The sequence below is a fragment of the Tursiops truncatus genome, chromosome 1 (genome assembly GCF_011762595.2).
Source record: "Tursiops truncatus isolate mTurTru1 chromosome 1, mTurTru1.mat.Y, whole genome shotgun sequence".
NCBI classification, from domain to species: domain Eukaryota; kingdom Metazoa; phylum Chordata; class Mammalia; order Artiodactyla; family Delphinidae; genus Tursiops; species Tursiops truncatus.
Genome location: NC_047034.1, coordinates 85005993 through 85018062, shown reverse-complemented (window position 1 = coordinate 85018062; position 12070 = coordinate 85005993). Strand labels below are relative to the sequence as shown.

The 12070-nt window shown below is 47.1% G+C and overlaps 1 long non-coding RNA gene across 1 annotated transcript; it reads left to right on the top strand.

Annotated features, from left to right (window-relative positions):
• Positions 1-261: 261 nt before the first annotated feature.
• On the top strand, positions 262-6308 carry LOC109547339 (uncharacterized). The gene is made up of 4 exons (XR_002173051.3): positions 262-2190; positions 3944-4057; positions 4594-4765; positions 5428-6308. It is a non-coding gene; the product is annotated as an uncharacterized lncRNA (long non-coding RNA).
• The last annotated feature ends 5762 nt before the right edge of the window (positions 6309-12070 follow it).

Below are 12070 nucleotides of genomic sequence, written 5' to 3'. Positions count from 1 at the left end.
TCTGTGACTACTTTCCTACTATGAGATAGCAGAGCTAAGTCATTGCAGAGAAACCGTACGGCCTACAAGGCTTAAAATATTTACTGTTGGACCCCTTGTAGAAAACTTTTGCCAACCCCTGCCCTGGCGTTTTTATCAAATCTTTCTCAATACACGCTGACAATTTGGAAAATGATGACTGTATGTTGAATTTCTAGGTTTTTTTTTTTTTGAGTCTGTGCTTGTGTCCCCTTTAATCCCTTCCAGTGCCACTTGTGAGCTCTAACAACCAAAGAAACGAAGAAACAACGACTAAGACAGAGGCCAAGAAAAAGACTTGGAGCAGATGGAAGCTTCCCTGATATGTTGTCACACCCCAGATCAGCTCAGTTCACATTTCCCAAGGTCATGTAACTTCTTTTTTTTTTTTTGCGGTACGCGGGCCTCTCACTGCTGTGGCCTCTCCCGTTGCGGAGCACAGGCTCCAGACGTGCAGGCTCAGCGGCCATGGCTCACGGGCCCAGCCGCTCCGCGGCACGTGGGATCCTCCGGGACCAAGGCACGAACCCGCGTCCCCTGCATCGGCAGGCGGGATCTCAACCACTGTGCCACCAGGGAAGCCCAGGTCATGTAACTTCTACTTTTAAACCTCAGGGAAGTAACTGCAGGTGCACCCATGTGTAAAGATGTAATTGTGTTCGCATGTACGCTGCTGGTGTTTCTGTGCATCGGTGGATTTGAGCAACTCCATGCTCAAAAGCAAGGCTGATATTCAAAATAGATAAAAACTAGCTCACACAGAGACTGACTAATCAAGGCAAATGCCAACCTGTACGTCAGACCAGGGCACGCTGACTGCACAAAGCCCAGCGCGTTTCCACTCCACCTGCTGTGGCTGAGATGGGACTTCAGAGTAGGGGAGCAGCTAAGCTGGTTCTTGATTTCCTTGGTCTTGTGATGTGTCACTGAGGGTGGGTCTGGGTCCAGAAGCTACTGGACTCAGATGGCTATAAACATTGTATTTGGAATAGACATATAGACTGGGCATAAGGAAGAACAGGCAACTGCCTTTCAAGCCTTACATAAGGGTACACACTCCCCTTTAGTCTGGCTTGGAGGGATAGGATTCCAACCATTTTCAAAGGCTGTGTTGACTTCCATGCTGGGTGATTGGCAGTACACAATCGCTTCTAGTAGTGAATGTCTACCTTGTGTCAAGCACATTAGGCTCTTTATATAGGTAACAGTATATTAAATGGGACTCTTCCCATCTCAAGATTTGGACAGAGGCCTCAAAGGTGAGGAAAAGAATAATAGGGATCAGCTATGATCAGCTACCACATTCTAAATCAAGATGCTAGACTAAAGACTTTCCTGGTGGTGCAGTGGTTAAGAATCCGCCTGCCAATGCAGGGGACACGGGTTCAAGCCCTGGTCTGGGAAGATCCCACATGCCGCGGGGCAGCTAAGCCCGTGCGCCACAACTACTGAGCCTGCGCTCTAGAGCCCGCGAACCACAACGACTGAGCCTGTGCACCACAACTACTGAAGCCCACGTGCCTAGAGCCCGTGCTGTGCAACAAGAGAAGCCACCGCAATGAGAAGCCCACGCACTGCAGCAAAGAGTAGCCCCTGCTCGCCACAACTAGAGAAAGCCCGCACACAGCAACAAAAACCCAATGCAGTGAAAAATAAATAAATAAGATGCTAGACTATATCTCAGATTTGTAAAACGGATGGTCCATAGGCCTTTACTCCCCTCTAGACTGTATAACAGAGGGCTAAGAGCTGAGGCTGAAAGGCAGGTGGTATTGAAGGTCTGTCTGGAGTGAGTTGTCACTTCCCTCCTCCCCCAGCCAAGGGGAAGGTTTAGGTGTCGATTCTGTCTTTCACCCACTTAAGAGGGGAATTGCAGAAAAGAACTCCAAGAGCTATTGGAGTATGAGGGACAGAGGGACTCAGGACTGAAAATAATCTAGCAGTGATTGTGGCTGGCTTGTGGGCCTGGATAGTGAGTCTAAAAAACTGTCTTGGGTGTGAGCCGTACCTCCAGAGCTTAGCAGAGCATGGATGTTTGTATGTTTTCCAAGGGCCAGATGTGGACTGCCCAAGAGGGCTGCCTGGAATGGAGAGGTGCCCCACGTAGGGAAAGACTACCAGAAGCCATGAGGCTGAGAAGGAATCACAAGTGGCCAGAGAGAGGAGGTACCGGTAAGTGGGGGCAGCAGGGCATCTTCCAAAAACCCAGGAAAAAGTCCTAGATGACAACGTCCAAACCTGAGATTAAAAGAGATTTAGACTCATAGACATTAAATAATTTGCTCAGGATCAAGCAGCTAATAAATGGCAGGTGGTGGTTTTTTTTTTTTTTTTTTTTTTTTTTTTGCGGTATACGGGCCTCTCACTGTTGTGGCCTCTCCCATTGCGGAGCACAGGCTCCGGACGCACAGGCCCAGCGGCCATGGCTCACGGGCCCAGCCGCTCCGCGGCATGTGGGATCCTCCCGGCCCGGGGCACGAACCCGCGTCCCCTGCATCGGCAGGCGGACTCTCAACCACTGCGCCACCAGGGAAGTCCCAGGTGGTGGTTTTATACTGTGTTGACTTGGGTAAGCTGGAACTACATTTTCCAGAATCCTCTTCCCTGATGGTTTCTGATCACAGTTGGCCAAAAGATTAATTTGTGAATGATTTAGAAGAGATAAGTGCAGTGGTAGTAATTACTTTCTGAAGGTTGTCCTGGTTAGAAGTGGCACCAGGTTCCAGGCTGTACCCATTCTCCCTCGTTCCACAACAAGCTTTCTTAGCAACCCCCAGGCCTTCTGACCAAGAGCAACCCCAGGCCAACCACCAGATGCAGAGGCAACAGGCTTCCATGTAAACTTCTCCACCAACTCTCTAGGATCCTGCTCTAACAACTGGGCATGCCTGACTTCAGAAGGGTTGATGAGTGACTATTCTTTGATCCTCCAACTTCTCCATTCAGACTCTGATTTCCCCAGTTATTCCAAAAATGTGTAAGCCTTGTTCCTAAAATAAATCCCTTGTTTCATAATATTCTTAGTGTCTCTCCTTCCCTGACTGAACCCTTTCTAATATCATTAGTATCAATATCAAATCAGTATCAGATACCATTATAGGTACTGGAAATTGTTCCAGAGGAAACAGAACTTTAAGGATAGGACTCTTGAAATTGATCTGTTTAAAGGCATTAATGACCCTGTTGCTAATGGTAAAAGTGACACTGGTAGACCGTGGCCTACGGTCTTGCAGTGGCAAGACAGATACATTAATTATCACCTGCAGACAACTGTAATCAAATACCTATAGGAAGCAAGGCTTTGGGTAACCAAGTATTTGCTGCCACTGAACAATTTAATGGAAATAAAGAGTATAACGGGGTTAGTTGGTTTCTTCTATGTGCACCCAAGAACTTTGAAAGAAAATTATGAGCTCAGGTTTTTAAATTCCCAGCTGAAGTAAGGAGTAAAGGAGTAGGATAGTTCTACGATTACCTGAAAAGAAACCCTACTTCCTATAGCTGCAGGGTTGAGATTTTTGAAACCCAAACTCAAAGTAGTCAGGTGGTAGTCTCTACTTTCATTTTAGTAGAATCATTGTTGTGTCCCCTGGTGGAGACATTCTTCCCTCGGGGACTAACACCCTTAAACCAGCCATGCCCAAAGTTTTAGGAACAGGAAATAACATTTGGCTAGTGAATCATTAGAGTTAGGAATGAGAAGAGCCACTCCCACTTACCCCATGCTGGTTCACCAGCACACGCAATGAGGACTATGATGGTGGGCAATGTCAGGTGGAAACCTCTAGAATGACCTACCAAAATGGTAAGCTCAAGGCAATTTCATTCCTGGAGGGATTGCAAAGATTAGTATCACCTTCAGAACTTGAAGGATGTAGTAGTGGTGATTCTTACCTCTTTCAACTTGCCTATTTGTTCTTTGCAGAAAACAGACAGATCTTGGACAATGACAGTGAGCTATCATAACCAGGCAGACTCCATTTCCAGCTTCTGTTCCAGACATGTTTTCTTTACTGGAGAAGACATCCCTTGGCACCTGGTAGGCAGCTGTTGATCTGGCAAATGTTTTTTCTTTATACCTGCCTAGGGGAACAAAATTTGCACCCTAAAATATCTCTTTGGCATGTGGATTATTTCCAGCTAAAAACAATCTATGCCCAAAAAACTGAGGAAGAATCTTTGACCTTACCCCTAACTGCCTGAACAATTTATATAGAGGGCCTGTCATAGGAATAGAGCTATCACTGAGATGTGTCTGCAAAGAACATGGGCTAGGTATGGTGGAAGAAACTCTTAGAGATCAGAGTCCACTCTGTGTCCCATATTCTCTGCATAGTGCGGCAAACTTTTGTTTACCAAACATTTGCTTTTCCATCTCCTTCCTCCCCTTTGAAGTTCCAAATCATTATCCCCAACACCCTCTTTTGTCTTTAGCTGAAGATGGTATTTAAGGTGAGGGTTTCAGCCATTTTGGTGAGTTACTCAGCTTTCCTGAGTCTCTCCCATGTATACATGTTATTAAACTTTTGTGTGATTTTCTCCTGTTAATCTGTGTCATGTCAATTTAATTCTTAGATGAGCCAGAAGAAGCCAGAAGGGTAGAGGAAAATTCCTTCCTCCCCAACACCTGTTAATAAAGATCACCCAAAGCAGTTTACTTTCAACTGGCAGGGCCAGCAATACACTTTTACTCTCCCTCCTCAAGGCTTTATCAACTACACGGATGCTATCATGCTAGATGGATCTGGTGAGTAGAAGGTTGCTAGTACTCTAGACCCTGTGGCAAGACACATGCATGCCAGATGGTGAGAAATAAATCCCACAGAAATTTAGGAGCTTGCCACCCTGGCAAATTTTCTAGGGACCCAGTGATCTAAGGCTATGTCAAAATACCCCTTCTACAGTGAAAGACAAGTTGCTGTCTCTGGCTTCTCCTACCAGAAAAAAAGAGCTTAAATGCTTAGCAATCCTCTTGAAATTTGAAAATATCCTAAACTTCATTTGAACATGCTGCTCTCATTTATCAGAAAAGTCAAATGTCTGCAAGTTTTGAGTAGGACCCAGAACAAGAGAAGGCTCTACAATAGGTATGGACTGTCATGCAAACTTATCTGCCCCACAGGCCATGTGAACTCTCACAGTGTCTGCACTGTATGGAGCTTTTGGCAGCCTCTGAAGGTGAATCACAGAGCAAACCCTTGGGATTTTGGATCAAACTATGCCGTTCTCCTCAGTTAACTATTTTCCTTTTGACAGATAGCTTCCAATTTTATTGGGCTCTACTACATACTGGATGTTTGACTGTGAATCACCAGGTTACCGGGTGACCTGAGCTGCCCATCATAAACAGGGTGTTATTTGGCTATAAAGGCATAAAGATGGGCATTCACAGCAGTATTCTGTTATCAGGTGGAAGTGGACTTCATACGTGATTGGACTTGAGCAAGACCTAAAGGCAAAAGCAAGTTGCAGGAACAAGTGCCTCAGGTTCCCATGGCCCCTATTCCTGCAAAACTGCCTCCTCTTTCTCACACCTCTGGCCTCATGAGAAGTTCTCTATGACCAGCTGACTGAGAAATGAAAAAAGTCTGACCTGCTTGACTGCTGGTTCTGCATGGTATGAGTTGGTTCTGCAGGATTTGAATTATTTCTACCAGAAGGTGGAAAGTTGCAGCACTGCTGCCCCACTCAGAGAGGACCCTAAAGTAGCGGTCCCCAACCTTTCTGGCACCAGGGACCGTTTCGTGGAAAACAATTTTTCCACGGACGGTGGGGGATGGGGGATGGCTCAGGCCGTAATGCGAGCGATGGGGAGCGACAGATGAAGCTTTGCTCGCCCACCGCTCACCTCCTGTTGTGTGGCCCCAGGGGTTGGGGACCCATGCCCTAAAGAATAATGGTAAAGGAAAATCTTCCAGTGCTTAAACCTTTGAGCAATACACATGGTTGCTCATTTTGCCTGGAAGGAGAGATGGCCAGAGGTATAGACATACACTAAAAAAAAGCGTGTGAAAAAAAATAAAATTAAATTAAAAAAAAAAAGTGTGTGTGTGTGTGTGCGCGTGTGCGTGCTGTGGCTAAAAATTTGACTTGATGTTCAGGGTATCGGAGAGAATGTGTTTGGAAAATTGGTGATAAGAAAGTCTGCGGAAGAGGTATGTGGATGAACCACTCTAAACTGACACAAAGTGTGAAGATACTCATGTCCCACGTGAATGTTCACCAAAGGGCAACCTCATAAGAAGAGGGTCTTAATAGTCAGGACACCAAGATGCCACATTCTTTAACCAACCATTTCCTCCAGTCATCCCTGTCTTGGCCCAATTACTGGTGATCAAAGTGTACACAGTCTAAGATTTTAAAATTAGAAACTTTTCAATGTCTTAGTTTTTTTTGTTTTATGTTTTTTTTCTGACTGAGCTGCATGACTTGCTTGATCTGTTTCCCAGCCAGGGACTGAACCAGGGCCACAGCAGTGAAAGCGCCAAGTCCTAACCACTGGACCACCAGGGCATTCCCTGTCATAGTTATTTTTATCCTGTTGTATTAAATAAATATTGATCGCCAAGTTTGTCTCAAAAAACAAAGTGTACATGGTGGCAAGAATAGAAGTTATGCAGGGCTCAGCAACATGAGCTTCCATTCATCAAATCCGATATGGTTACAGCCACTGCTGAGTGCCCAGCCCCCCATTATCAGAGACCAACACTGAACCGTAAGTGCGGCACCACTTCCCAGGGTGAACAGCCAGCCACAGGCCATCATGGAATGGGCAAAGCTTCTCCTCACTAGTAAATACTTACTCTGGACATGAATTTTCCTTCCGTGCTCACATGCTTCTGCCAAAACTACTATCTATGGACTTCTAGAATATCTTATTGATTCTCACAGTATTCCACCAAACATAGCTTCTCACCAAGGAACTCATTTAACAGCAAATGAAGTAATGTGCTCATGAACATAGAATTCACCGATCTTATAATATGCCTGATCACCTTGAATTAAATGGCATGAAAAAATGGTAGAATGATTTTTTTTGAAATTCAGTTACAACGCTAGCTGAGCACCGGCACTGGGCAGGGCTTGGGTAATGTCCCTAGGATGCTGTATATGTCCTGAATCAGTGACCAATATGTGTAGTACTGTAGTCCTCCCACAGCCAGGATTCATGAATCTGAAAATCAATGGGTTGAAATGGAAATGGCTCCTCAATTGTAACTCCTAGTGATCCACTAGGGGAGTTTTTGCTTCCCAGACCCACAACTTTGGGCTCTGCTGGTTTAGAAAATAATTTGTCTGCCTAGGTTAGTTATATATAAGTAAAATATATTAATATATATACTTTTCAGTGACTGTACTAGGTGAGGTATTTGCTGAAAGCAAAGGGAATATGGAATGAATAGCAGAGAAAGAAGTTAAAAATACCAACTTTGGGGCTTCCCTGGTGGCGCAGTGGTTAAGAATACGCCTGCTAATGCAGAGGACACAGGTTCGAGCCCTGATCCGGGAAGATCCCACACGATGTGGAACAATTAAGCCTGTGTGCCACAACTACTGAGCCTGTGCTCTAGAGCCCACGAGCCACAACTACTGAGCCCACATGCCACAACTACGGAAGCTTGCGCACCTAAAGCCCGTGCTCTGCAACAAGAGAAGCCACCGCAATGAGAAACCTGTGCACTGCCATGAAGAGTAGCCCCCGATCGCCACAACTAGAGAAAGCCCGTGCACAGCAATGAACACCCAACACAGCCATAAATAAATGAATAAATAAATATTAAAAAAAAACAACTTTGACTACATGACCAGTTATAGAAATGAAGACTGTAGTAGTTACAAGTATTTCTGCCTTACAGTAATATGAATGTATTAATTTAAATATTAACCAATTATTGTCTTCCATTTTCCCACTCATGAAAGTGATCAGGACTATTTACTACTTGAAGGCAAACAGGAAACTGTTTAGAAACTGCTCGAGATCTCATCCAGAACCACAAAAATGAATGCATATGTTGATGTTAAAGGTGAAGGTATGATAAAGAATAAAAGTGTTTCCTGCTTGAGCCCTACCACATCATTTTCATTCAATAAACTTGTTTCGCATACCTTGAATCATCTCATCTCCATAAAACCCTGTGAGGTAAATGTTATTAACAGCAGTTTATAGATGCAGATGCTCAGGGAGGAATAAAAAGCCTGAGAGTCTTCAATAGCTGTCTCACTAGCTGGGAGGTCAGGACCAGGAAAAAGCACATGGTAAGTGAGAATCGAGGAGTGGATATTTTTTATGTGAATTGTCTCATTTAATCCTCACAACAATTCCATAAGGTAGGTATTACTATTCTGATTTTACAGACAAGGAATCTAAGAGAGGTTAAGTAAATTGCTAAAGATTACACAGCAAAAAAGCGGAAGTTTGAACCCGGGTCTGCTTACTTCTAAAGCTCATATCCTTTCACCACACATGAACTGTATTCTGGTCATCTCCTCAGGGACTGAGCTACTCAGAGTCCAAATACTTTACAATTAATGCTTAGGGAAGGTGAGAGGGGCCAGAGGATGGACTGGGTAATAAGCGCCATGATAGAGGTGGGTCCTCTGTGCTACAGGAGGAACTATCTAGAAAAGAAACTAAATCCAGCATAGGGAAGGCATTCTGAGGACCAAGTCTTTAAAGTTGAGTGGGAATCAACCACGTGAAAGGGGCGCATGCGCGCGTGTGTGTGTCTGTGTTGGAAGGAAAGGAGGCATAAAGTCTGAGGAAAAGCATTTGCAGAGGAGGAAGGCTTGAGACAAGTTCAAGTAAATAGCTAGCTGTGGCTGGAATATAAGGGATAAGGAGTGATGGTGAGAGATGAGGCTGAAGGTTAGTCAAGAGTGAGCTCAGAAAGAAGCTGGACACCGTGTGGTTTGAGTTCTATTTCAAGACAATGGAGGACCTTACAAGGGTCCAGGGGCAAGGGAAGAGGCAGGTTGCCACTTTAGAACAGCTGTAAGACCAGATGACAGTGTGACTATGCAGACAGGGAAACTAGTTACCAGTTTTAGCAATAATCCAGGTAAGAAATAATAAGGCCTTGAACCAAAAGCAGTGGTTGCCTGGGAGTGCAGAGAGGGGAGAGAGGAGGAAGATGAATATATTTTCAAAATCTGAAATCTCTCTCCATTCCCTAATGGATGCTTGCTTTTTCTCTTCCACCATCACAGAGGTCTGAGTGCCAGCGCTGACCCCATTCACAAGACAAGTGCCTGCCTATATGCTGCTTGAAAGACACGAAAAGCCCCGCATCCCAACATGCAGCCTTCTCCAGGGCCTGTAACCCCTCCACTGGAGTCCCTTTTGGGGGCTCTATTCATATATTATAAAACAAACGTTTACTAAGCGCTAATTGGTGCTTTTGGTTAATGACATTTTAATGGATCACCATTTGAAGCTTAGCTAATTTCAAGGCAAGACTGGAAGAGGAATTTGGACATGGACTGTGGCAAGTCCAGGGGACCATGCCCAGGAATTCTAGGGTAAGAAAGGAGGGTACCCTGCCCAGGAGGGACGGGCTGCTGGGTTGGGACAGGGAGTCCCTGCCATAAGGAGTCCCCACCCTTTAGCTCTCAGGAAGTTTAGGGCATTGGTCTTCCCTTTCCCTCTGGTACAGGTCAAGTTTCTCTTTAACTTGTCTTATGCATATGGATTCCCAGACCTAGCTTGGTCTGTACGAACCAGAGCCTCGGCTCAGCCAAGAAGGCACCTGACGGAGCACCTTCTCTGATGTGTTTTTGGAGGACGATTGGGACGAGGACGCTGAAAAGCTGTTTTGTTTTTATTTTAATTTATGTATTTATTTATTTATTTTTGACTGCATTGGGTCTTTGTTGTTGCACACGGGCTTCCTCTAGTTGCGGTGAGTGGGGGCTACTCTTTGTCGTGGTGCACGGGCTTCTCATTGCTGTGGCTTCTCTTGTTGTGGAGCACGGGCTCTAGGCATGCAGGCTTCAGTAGTTGTGGCACATGGGCTCAGTAGTGGGGGCTCATGGGCGCTAGTGCACAGGCTCAGTAGTTGTGGTGCACGGGCTTAGTTGCTTCGTGGCACCTTCCTGAACCAGGACTTGAACCCGTGTCCCCTGCATTGGCAGGCGGATTCTTAACCCACTGCGCCACCAGGGAAGTCCCTGAAAAGCTGCTCTTAACAGGCGAAGACTTGCAAGCGCCATCAAGGCAGCCCTGGGCCCCTCAGAGCTCTGGAAGCTGACAGACCAAATTGCAGGAGCAGCGTAGCTGCCCCCAAGTCCCACCTTGCACCATCCCTAAGCGCTAGCCAAGGACTACCCAAGAGGCATCGATGGCCGAGGGGATAGGAACGCTGAATTTTTCTCCTTGGGAGTGATACCCGGGACAGTCCTCAAGGCTGGAGGTTGGAGGTTCGCTCCGTCGCTCTGCACAGGGAAGTCGAGTTTACCGTGCTGCCTGCACAAGCACCCACTGGGTAGCCAGCCACCAGTCAGTGAGACTCACAAACGCTGTTTGCTTTTCGTCGCCGATTTTTAAAGATTAAGCTGCTTGCTAGTAAGCCGAGTGAACATCAACAATCTTTCCAGGAAAATCTTTTAATTAAGTTTACACAGAAACAATTGGTCACAATTGTAGACATTAGTCAATTAGAAGATGTAACTATTTACAGTAGCCAGGTCATGGAAGCAACCTAAATGCCCATCGACAGATGAATGGATAAAGAGGATGTGGCACATATATACAATGGAATATTACTCAGCCAAAAAAAGGAACGGAATTGGGTCATTTGTAGAGATGTGGATGGACCTAGAGGCTGTCATAGAGAGTAAAGTAAGTCAGGAGAAAAACAAATATCATATATTAACACCTATATGTGGAATCCAGAAAAATGGTACAGATGAACTGGTTTGCAAGGCAGAAATAGAGACACAGATGTAGAGAACAAACGTACTGACACCAAGGGGAGAAAGTGGGGGTGGGGGTGGGGGTGGGGGGATGAACTGGGAGATTCGGATTGACATGTATACACTAATATGTATAAAATAGATAACTAATAAGAACGTGCTGTATTAAAATAAAAGAAAATTAAATTTAAAAAAAAAGAAGATGTAAGAGAGGGAGAGGGAGCGAGAGGTAGAGCGGGGTCCCGGGTCGTGTGCGTGCGTGCGTGCGTGCGTGTGTGTGTGTGTGTGTGTGTGTGTGTGTTGAGCCCAGGAGACTGAAGGTTGTGTGTGCAAGATTTGCGGAGGGAGGTGTGTCTCTGCGGGCAGCGGTGGCGGGATGGGAAGGGTCTGTCTGTGCCCCAGCTGGAGCCCTTGAACCTGGAGGAGGGCTGCAGGCAGCGACTCCGAGAGAGCGAGCCCCCTGCATAGCGAGATGCGCCTCAGTGGACGATCAGTGGGCCCGGAAGGCTGCTGGCCACTTCCAGAAGCGGGTCGGGTCCCGAGTGAGGGCTTTGCCTTCGGGAAGCGGGCCCGCGGAGAAGCGACTTCACCGCGGAAGGCGGAGGGCTGAGCCCCAACGCTGATTAGCGGGACTCGACGGGTCAAAGCGGGTCATCCCCAGGCTGGGCTCTTCCCCCTCAGGTACCCCAAGCAAGGCAGAGGCGTCTCCTTTCTACCCGGCCCGGACGACCTCACTCGGACCCTGGTTAAGCGGGGCGCGCCCGCCCGCCCCACTCCCGCCTGCCCCCGCCCGCCCCACTCCCGCCTGCCCCCGCCCCCGGCGCCGGGTGGCCCGCGGTGGATGGCATCCTGCTCGCGTCCCGCCGAGTCAGGTCACCCTAGGTCTCAGGACGCGACGGTGCAATCCCGAGGCCTCGGGGACGCAAGGGTCCCCGCCGAGCGGACGCGGGCTCGGAGTCCTCTGGGTTCAGCCCGCGGACGCTCGCCGTCGCGGGGGCAGGTGCCGGAAGACGTCACCGTTTCGGCACTCGAGGCAGGATTGGCCTCCGCACCCCTAGCCCCACATCCGACGAGGCTGAGACAGTGAAGGCCCTCGCGCACCACCTCTCCTGGCCCAGGAGTACCCCAGAGCTGCTGAAGA